At 43.0% G+C, this 9,501-nt stretch overlaps 1 protein-coding gene and 1 long non-coding RNA gene across 2 annotated transcripts in view; one reads left to right on the top strand and one right to left on the bottom strand.

Moving 5' to 3' along the window:
- LOC116686089 (attractin-like) overlaps window positions 1–9,501 on the top strand; it is a 124,644-nt gene that overhangs the window by 43,310 nt on the left and 71,833 nt on the right. The window lies entirely within an intron of this gene.
- LOC116686139 (uncharacterized) lies at window positions 7,007–7,391 on the bottom strand. Its single transcript, XR_004331161.1, has 2 exons — window positions 7,338–7,391; window positions 7,007–7,181 (listed from the first exon to the last, which is right to left on the bottom strand). It is a non-coding gene; the product is annotated as an uncharacterized LOC116686139 (long non-coding RNA).

Here is a 9,501-nt window from a genome sequence, read left to right as displayed (position 1 = left end):
TTTATTATTCTTCTGCACCCATTTACACAGTGTTACGCATGTGGATTTATTATCATTTGGAAAGAAATAAAAGCTTGACCATCCACTCTCCAATATGGGGCAACAGACACGCACACTCTGAGTTGGTCCAGTCTCTGAGGGCCACGGAGTAGCCACTCATGCATATTTAGGCAGCTTCAAGTGGCCTGCAACACAACATAAATAATTCTGTTGTGCTCATCATCTTACTATTCAGCCTCTCAAACACATCTGCAGGTTTAGACTCTTTATTCAAACAGAGGAGGCAGCTGGCCACTCAGTGGTGCTGTGTGCCCCCCGAGCTGTATGATTACCTTTCATTCACACACTCCCCGACTGGGTCTTTGTCTCTACTGTCCATCTCTAAAGCTTTGGACTGCCGTCTGCGTGGCTGCACGTGTTGGTCGGCTCAAAACAGCCAATTCCAAATGTCCGTTTGAATTGCAAACAGTTTACTAACGACCGATCATTCCCGATCATTTCCCCCGTGGCATTTGTTCTCACCGGCTTCATTATCGAGTGGAGTAAGTCTTCAAAATCAGAAAGAGATCCATCACTGTGATTTGCTAAAAAGAGAGTGACACTGACCCCTACCGCTCCATTCGCCCTAAAGAGCGTGCTTTGTGTTTGGACACAAACGTCGTCCTGCATCAGCGTCACCGATGGCGCTGATGGCTGACTGACAGCAGGACACCGGGCAGAGTGTGGAGGACCAAAACATAAACCCCAGCTGTATATTTATCCAAATGTCAAGTCAATGTTTTTCAAACTTTCAAACCGACTTCTAAAATTATATTTCAAAGAAGAAGAAAAAAAAAAAAGAGTTAATTTGGGAGGGGGTTTCTGCATCTCCAGTGTGATATTTTGTAACTTATCTCTTTCTGAGATTTTGGACTTTTGCTTTGGCAAAACCCGACACCTCAGGCTCTAGGAAATAGTTTCAGGAACTTTCACCTTATATACTTTGACAGTTCATGGAGTAAACCCAGCATGGAGGTTGCAAGTCGCAGCTGTTATTCAGCTCGTTCTTACTACCTGCACCTACTCTTCGCTCTCTCTCTCTCCTCCTCCTCGCTCTCTCTCTCTTCTATCTCTCCTCTCTCTCTCTCTCTCTCCTCTTCACTCTCTCTCTCTCTCTCTCTCTTCCCTCTCTCCCCTCCCCCCCCCCCCCCCTCTCCCCCTCATCCTACTGAAATAATACTTAAAATAATATGTACATAAACACTGCTGCTTTCTCACATGACATACACACATTGGCACATAATATCATTCAAACGCTAACACCTGCACACGGCGTAGTGTTTGCCCCAGGTTTGCTCCCTGTTGTGTTGACTGACATCTCTCTCTATCCTTCCTCTCTTTCTCTCTCTCTCTTTCTCTTCTCCCTCTGTCTCTTCTCTCTCTCGCTCTCTCTCTCTCCTCTCGCTCTCTCTCTCTCTCTCTCTCTCTCTCTCTCTCTCTCTCCTCTCTCTCTCTCTCTCTCTCCTCTCTCTCTCCTCTCTCTCTCTTCTACCCCTATATGTGACACCTGAGAGAGAGATAGAGGAGAAACCTTGACCTCATCCAAACCCTGTCTGCCTGTCCTGAAGGCCTCCCCCCCCCCCGGGCAATCAAAGCGCGGCTGCAGGGGTGTGCCACATATAGGTCTCTCTTCTCTCAAGCTTTCTAGCGCTCTGCCTCTTCTCCCTGTGAATCCCTGCCTCCTCTTTACTTTCTCCATCTTCATCACACACCAAACTATTTATTTATTGAAAGTAAAAAAATAAAATAAAAAAATGACTCCAACATATTATTACCAAATATAAATCCACCTATTTGTAAAAAAAAAAAAAACATTAATGACTCACTATCCTATTGTGCTATAGGTAAGGTAGTAGTAAGGTAACCATCCATAGATACAGTGGATCCTAAGGATTCACTGAGCCACATTTATCGGCGTGTAAACATAGGCCGCCCTGCATGTTGTGGTAGGCCCAGTTTAATATGCAACTCAATACAAGTAGAAGGGGGGGGTCCCTGCTCCGTCTCTCTCTTTCAGTTAAGGGGTCCTTGGCTTTAAAACATTAAAGACCCAATGTCTTATTTCTCTCTTTCCTATTGCTTCCACATTTCATCTTTTTCCCCGCCTGCCTTCTTTCGCACTGCCTCTTTTTCTCCCCCCCCCCCCATCTTGAATTCTTTAACACTCTTCTCCTTGTATCTGACCTCATTGCTAGGTCATTAGTGACGAGTCAGAGAGAGAAACAAGAGGTAGATGAAGCAGATAGAGAGAGTGCCTCGTGGCTAAAGCCTTCCCCTTGATAGGTCCGCGAGGAGTTGAAAGGGACTGCTTCCGATTTAATAATGAATGAGTCAGATCAGTCGGTTTGACTCCCCTCTCTGCTTCTCCTCCCCCGTCTTCCTCACCTGTAATAAGCCGAGAGCAAAAGGAACGTGAACTGGAACGTAACGCCCTCCTGGGGAGTCCCAAGAGGGAGGCAAAGTCTTTTCTTTCCATCAGCCTCGTGTCCACTCCCGGGGCTGCGGAGCCCTCGCTGTAGAAATGAGTTCTGGCAGGGAAGCATCGTCTTTGGACTCCTCATGCTTCCAGGCCCCATTGCAGGATTGTGGGAAACATAATATGAATTGTGGAAAAGCCCTTCAGTGTTTTTGGTCTAATCGTTTTACCTGTTTAGAATGAAAGGCGCAGAGGCTCGGCTTTCTTCCGTTTGTAGAAGGAATCCTTTCCTTTATTCACAAATCAATTTCTAAATCCATATATTCCATCAGCTGCTTTAGTGCTTCTATTACCGCAGCTTGTGTTGTTATCCCTGAGGTTTGGTCACCTCTGCTTCTTCGTTCCCTAGATTCAACTCAGACAGGCAGAGCACTGCAAACACACTCACATTTAGCACATTGTCAGTCCAATATACAGATATATATCAGCAGTAAACTAAGGCTCCAGATGGACAATATTTATGACTTTTATTAGCGCATTGATAGTGTTCTTGTATTCTTGTATTTAACTTCAAAATGTATTTTTCAGACTTGTAGCTTTAACTGAAGCTGAAGTTTTAAAAGCTGAAACCCTAATTTAATTGGGGGCAGTGAGATAAGATATCTATCTATCTATCTATCTATCTATCTATCTATCTATCTATCTATCTTCTTTTTATTTTTATTTTTTTTACAAGTTCAGCTCGGCAACCTGTGCATACCACACTGCAGTTGGTCTGCTCCATTACCTGTAGGAACATGCCATATTTGATTTAGCTTTTTGTCTCCCATACCGAAAAGAGAATCCTGTCACTTTTCCCAGCTCCCATTGCGCTACGAAGGAGTAAACAAAGCTAAAGAGATTATGCAGAAATTTGTATTCTGCGGCACGCTGAGCCCTGCTTCTGTTTCCGGTGGGTCAGACTGCCTGGAAGTGTCCCACCACCCATAGAGCTGCTGGTTTAGTGGTGACAAGTGCAGGGCAGAATAGGACCTCTGTGCAACTGCTGGTTAGTGTGCCGTTCCGTCAACAAACGTATCGGCTGTAGGGGAAAAAAACCAAAATGGTAGAAGCCAGCGGCAAGCAGGCGGGCAGGCTGCTGGATTAGTATTCAGCTGGCTGCAGACAGCAGAGCCGATCTGTTGGTGTTTGCCCCGTGGCTGTTGTCTCACTGTCAGGTTGGCCAATGACACGGCGGAGCTCACCTCTCTGGCCTCAGCAGCTCGTCCTGACTGTAATACTCTCTCTCTCTCTCTCTCTCTCTCTCTCTCTCTCTCTCTCTCTCTCTCTCTCTCTGTCTCGTCGTCTGTCTCTCTCTCTCTCTCTCTCTCTCTTCTCTCTCTCTATCTCGTCTCTCTCTACTCTCTCTACTTCGCTCTCTCTCTCTCTCTCTCTCTCACTCCTCTTGGACGTTTAATGGCCAGGTGACAAAAAATACTGGGGATATTTTGATATAATTGTAGATGCTAAACAAATTATGTGCATTTCCCTCAAAGGGTATGTTGAAACAATAATTTAAAAAAAAAAAGTAGAAAATAAAAAATGATACTGTATAGAATTCTATTTTGCCTTGTACTGTGGCAGGAGAAGACATTTAGCTGCTAGCCATGCCGCGCTTTTATCTTCCCTAATAAAAAAGGAAGCCCCTTTGTCCTCGTGTAGGTAGTGAAGCCTGATGTGTTTTTCAAATTTTTGGAAATATTAAATATAAAGTCTTATATTTGGGACATGTACATAGCAAATGTAATTCTGTTTTGATATCCTGGGCTGGCCTCTCTCTCTCTCTCTCTCTCTCTCTCTCTCTCTCTCTCTCTCTCTCTCTCTCTCTCCTTCCACATACCAGGCTGCCACTGAAACCGACAGCTTTCATCATTTCTTTAAATCTGATCTAGTCGAGAGAGATTTGCTTGACACACATGAAGCTTTTGCCAATTTTTTATGCCTCCAGTTTCAGAATTGAACAGCTAAAGAAATCCAAGCTAGGAATCACTGTAACACCAAACTATACAAACTCAACATTTTGTCCATAGTAGGAAGGCCTTTATTTATGGGACAGATGAAGATATAAAAGGGGGGAGACAGGGGAAATGGCGTTAGGTTGGAGCATCTGGGCACATAACAATGATATAACCAAAAGATGTATCCTGGAATTCATTCAAAAACTTATTTTGTTCAGGAAAGTAATAAATAAACATTATTTTAATTTGACTGAAATGTATTGTGATTTGCAATTCTTTTATTAATTGTACAGCAACATGTGGACTTGTTACATTGTTACAACCTCCACGACTCCACTGCATTACCCTCTGTTTTCAGTGGCAGTGCGGAGAAGATGTGGTGCTCTGTAATGAGCGGGGCCATAACTCATAAATGGCTGCATCATAAACAAGCTCTTTGTCTCTTGGCCTCAGCCACTGCAGAAATAGTTGTTACTGAAAAACAAATCACACCAGCTGAAGTTACAGCGTACCCACTGTTGTACTTGTGTCATACAATAACTCAATTTTAGCAGTTTACTATAGACCTTTTCCACGGCAGACATGTTGACCTGTCATAGTAGGAAAAGTGCAGGTGTATTCAAAACCATTAATGATGGCTGCCTTCCACTTAGGAGAGGCCCTGCTGTTGTGCATGCTGACTCACTGAAAAAGCTCACTGGGACACTTGATGGATTTGAGCCATCATTAAGGTTATTAATTTCAGCTGTCCATTTCCTACTGCTATAAGTCAAAATGTCGGCTGTGAAAAAGGTCCATTACTACTTTATAAAGATATTACACACCACAAAGTCTTAAAGACAGATACTAAAGCCTCAAGTGTCTTTCTGACATTTCAGTCCTTAGATCCTTAACGCGTAAAATTAACCAATTAAATTTGATTCAAATTAAAATAAACAATGTTGCAGTTTAGAAATGTCCCCGTTTTACTCATTGTGGTAAAGACATTCAAGACGCTTGTTTATACGTTCAGGAATATAAAAACATCCTTAAAGCAGCTGCAGTAAATGTTGCTCTCTTTGCGAGTACTGTCGGTTGTTTTAATTAGATGTAAAACTGACAGTTTAGATCTGTACTACATTTGTACTGCCCGTTTTTGTGGACTTTGATTCAGTCACATGCAGTACTGATTAAAGTAGCATCACATACCACAATGTGCTCAGTTCCAAGGTAGGTTTTAATGGAGACGGATTGTTGACCTCCAGGCTTCATGAAGCAATTAATCCCTACAGTGAGCTACATAAAGCTTCTTTTCCCATTGGACAAAAACCCCACTAACATCTGGCTTTTGTCTATAGTGGGAAAAGGTTACAATCAGCCTTCATTCCCAGGACAAAAGACTCTGCAATGGTCACCGGTTATTTATCAGCTCCAGCTCCCATCGGCAGGCAACAGCCCACCTGACCTGACACGCTGATATTTGTTCCTTTTTTTTTTTTTACTTGTGCGATGCTATGACGTATGACACATCCGTCGGTACCTTTTGCGACTCCTTGTCACCTCAGCCACAAATTCCGTCTTTCTCCGTGCAAGCAGGGCTCAAAATTTGTTCAGAATTAGTCGGCACTGGGCGCCTCGATAGCGCAGTTGGCCAAACGGGGGTTTACTCTTCAATGCGGCGAGCTCGTCTTCAGAAACAGGTTTAGTTTCTACAAATTTGGTAGTCCAAGGCAGGACTAGCCGGGAAACTTCTTCTAAACGAGGGGCATTTGTGGAAAACCTGCAGAACAGGGACATGAAGTACTTCTTTTGGAGATTATGGTCAACTAGTGGGTGTTGGAGCCGTGTTGCCATTGAGAACGAGCTAGCATGCTAGTGAACTAGTGACGTAGAAAGCTGAGCGGATGTTGAACAGCTCCCCCGGAGACTGAAGGCAGAGGACATTCAGAAACTAGATCTCACTCAAAACGGCATGGATAGTTTTTTCCCCAAGATTGGATATGTGTGGAATCACCAGAGACACAAAATAATAAAAAAAAATGGGCACTTTAACTTAGCTCTTGACTTAATATGAGTTGTGTTGTTGCGTATTATTAGCCTAGTGCTAATTAAACAGTTCAATTCAGTCTATTTATGAAAGGGGACATTGCAAATAAATAGAATAAAACACATGATTTCCCATGGGTTCAAAAAAGCATCATTTCATCTGTAGTCCTCTGCCCTCAATGTTATAAAAGGCTTTTTAAAATACAAAGGAAGACAACACAAGCAAATCAGAACTTAGCACAAGACCAGACGCAACACAGAAGCATAAGATATACACCAAAGCAACAGAGCATAAGGTGAAAAATAATAGATTGGATGCTGTTAAGAACAATAAAAGCAGTCTCAAACTAGGAGAAAACGAGTAAAATTAATATATGTTGACTTTACAAACTAATAGAATACATGCATTATAAATTCAGCGACCGGAAGTATTGTGTGATAGGAGTTCTCGCAATGTAACAAATTACTTCACGGCACACATAGTACGTTCATTCAGGAACCGGCTAACAAGGTAGCAATGGAGTTATTGACATTATCATCATGGCTGAGCCAGCAAAAAAAGAAGCAGAAAGCTAGGAAAGCATTGTCAGTGGAACAGAGAAAGAGGAAACAGCAGATTGACCAAGGGAGGGCTCAGACACAAGTAAACATAAGAGCTGCCAAATATATATTCTGAAGCTGTAGGGGGAGCTCTATGGAGAAACCTGTAGGGGGGGCTCTGTAGAGAAACCTGTAGGGGGAGCTCCGTAGAGAAACCTGTAGGGGGAGCTCTGTAGAGAAACCTGTAGGGGGAGCTCTATGGAGAAACCTGTAGGAGGAGCTCTGTAGAGAAACCTGTAGGGGGGGCTCTATAGAGAAACCTGCCAGCAAAAAGCAAAGAAATGGCCAAAGCTGCGTAGCGCCCCTTTAAAGTCACCTGAGTTAGCACATTTAAAGAATAGTTGTGAAGCAGCCTCTGTTTCTTTGTTGGAGCGAGTAAGCTACATTAAGCTAAAGTAAATAGTTCCATATTTATCTTCGAACTGCAGTTTCTTAACCAGGTTGGAGGGATTCAGTTCATAACACCGCGGACTGTTGGGGGCTTTTTTTTTCTCTTTTGTGTTCAGCGCTTTGACTCATTTGAATTCTGTCGTCAGTCTCGGGGAGTGCACTGTCAAAATCTCAAGCCATCACTCTGTTTAAATCATTCTTCTTTTAACCATTGCAGTTTTCACACAAAAAAGGGTGATTGGTGCGGGTGGTTGTGGGGAGGCAGCATCTGCTGGTGGATGCAGGTTTCTATTCCCTGTGGGCTCTAGGTGTGATGGAGCAGTTGGGGAGGAGGTGAGAGCTGCAGCCTGAATAACTTGGCCAGCTTCCCTTGTGGAGGTTGAGCTCAAATGGAGCACACTGTTCAGTGTGCTTCCATCTGTCAGGTGTGTTTGTGTCCGTCCTCCGTTGTTGCTTTCTGTGTTTCTCTTTCAGTGTTTTGGCCTCCCGCTATGGAAGTATATTGAAGACAAAGGATTTGAGAGAGCTCAGAATGCATTTGAGTGCATCTTAGTCAGCGCGCAGGCAGGGATTTGTATCGCCGAATTGGATTTGTGCGTGAGGGAGGACAGACTCTTGAGCCGAACGATGATTTGAGTGTACAAGAGGAAATGTGTAACTGCGTTTGAGCCAGGGACAGGGATTCTGCAGCTAGTAATGATCGAAGCTGCTCGTGCTCATCTTATGGCAGTCTGAATACCATGAGCAGAGGGTCACCTGTTCAATTTCCTTCTACTTTCAAAATAAAAGCTGGGTCACTGGTGTCAAGATTAAGACAGGGAACGGTTTTGTTTGTTTTTTTGTCTGATAAAATCTCAAAAATCAAAATGCATCAACACTAACATCACATTCTTTTTTTTTTATTGTGATCACATTTTTTTATTTTTGTATATGGACCAAACACTTGCGTAAGTAAGTCACAGAGTCGTCGATGTCCAGCCAAGTGTCCAGAATCTTTCCCGGTATTCCATGTACGTGGGCCATAGAGAGCTCCATATATACCACATCCAAATAGGAAAAGGTCCACGTACATAGAGGCAGTTTCCAATGGGTTGCAATCATTTTCTTCACAGCTGCATGTCCAGAAAACACAACACGTTTCTGAGTTCCAGAGAGCTGAAAGGCTGACAGGTCACAACTGACCAACGGGAGAGAACATGTGAAGATATGTCCCTTGTGCTTTAATTGGGCAGAAAGTGCACAAAGGGCTGCTAAATTATTGTCATGTGGTGCTTTTTTACCTACATGATAACTTCTAATGCTAGTGGGATTTTCTGATCCATTTCTTCTTTTTCCATTTTAATGAATCATTTAAAAAAAGATTTCCAAGTAATTGTTGGAACCATTATAAGAAAAACCTCTGAGTGAGGCTTTTCATTGTCACTCAGAAATCTAATGAGCCTAACATGGGCTGGTTGGGTCTACAGGGATCTCATCTGACTTCACGTGGGGTTAAAAAATAACTAATGGTTCAAACAACACAAAAATAATAAGTGCATGTCTATGGGATGTGGCTGCATTCAGAATAACAGCATTTTCAGCATTGGTGGGTAGCAAGTAAGGGGATCAGCTGGGTCGCTAGAATTTGGCTACACTCCAATCCACACGCCCACAATATCTGAAATTGTAATCTAAAAGCATTTAGGCAGAAAATATGTAAACCACATGTTGTCCTGAACAGGCTCATGGTTGCCACTCACTCCTTATAAATATATTACAAAGCTGACTTTTTTTTTTTTTTTTAACATTAAGAACAATACAATAGCCAGATCTAATTCAATTCAATTTTATTTACAGTAGAAATTCATAACAAGTTATCGCGTGATACTTTACAGATAGAGTAGGTCCAGACCACACTCCAGAATTTACAAGGACCCAACAGTTCTAGTAGTTTCCTCCAGAGCAAGCAACAGTGGCGAGGAAAAACATCCCTTTAGGAAGAAACCTGGGACAGACCCAGACCCAGGCTCTTGGTAGGCGGAGTCTGACAACCGG

The sequence above is a fragment of the Etheostoma spectabile genome, unplaced genomic scaffold, assembly GCF_008692095.1.
Source record: "Etheostoma spectabile isolate EspeVRDwgs_2016 unplaced genomic scaffold, UIUC_Espe_1.0 scaffold314, whole genome shotgun sequence".
NCBI lineage: Eukaryota > Metazoa > Chordata > Actinopteri > Perciformes > Percidae > Etheostoma > Etheostoma spectabile.
This window is presented reverse-complemented; position numbering and strand designations above follow the sequence as displayed.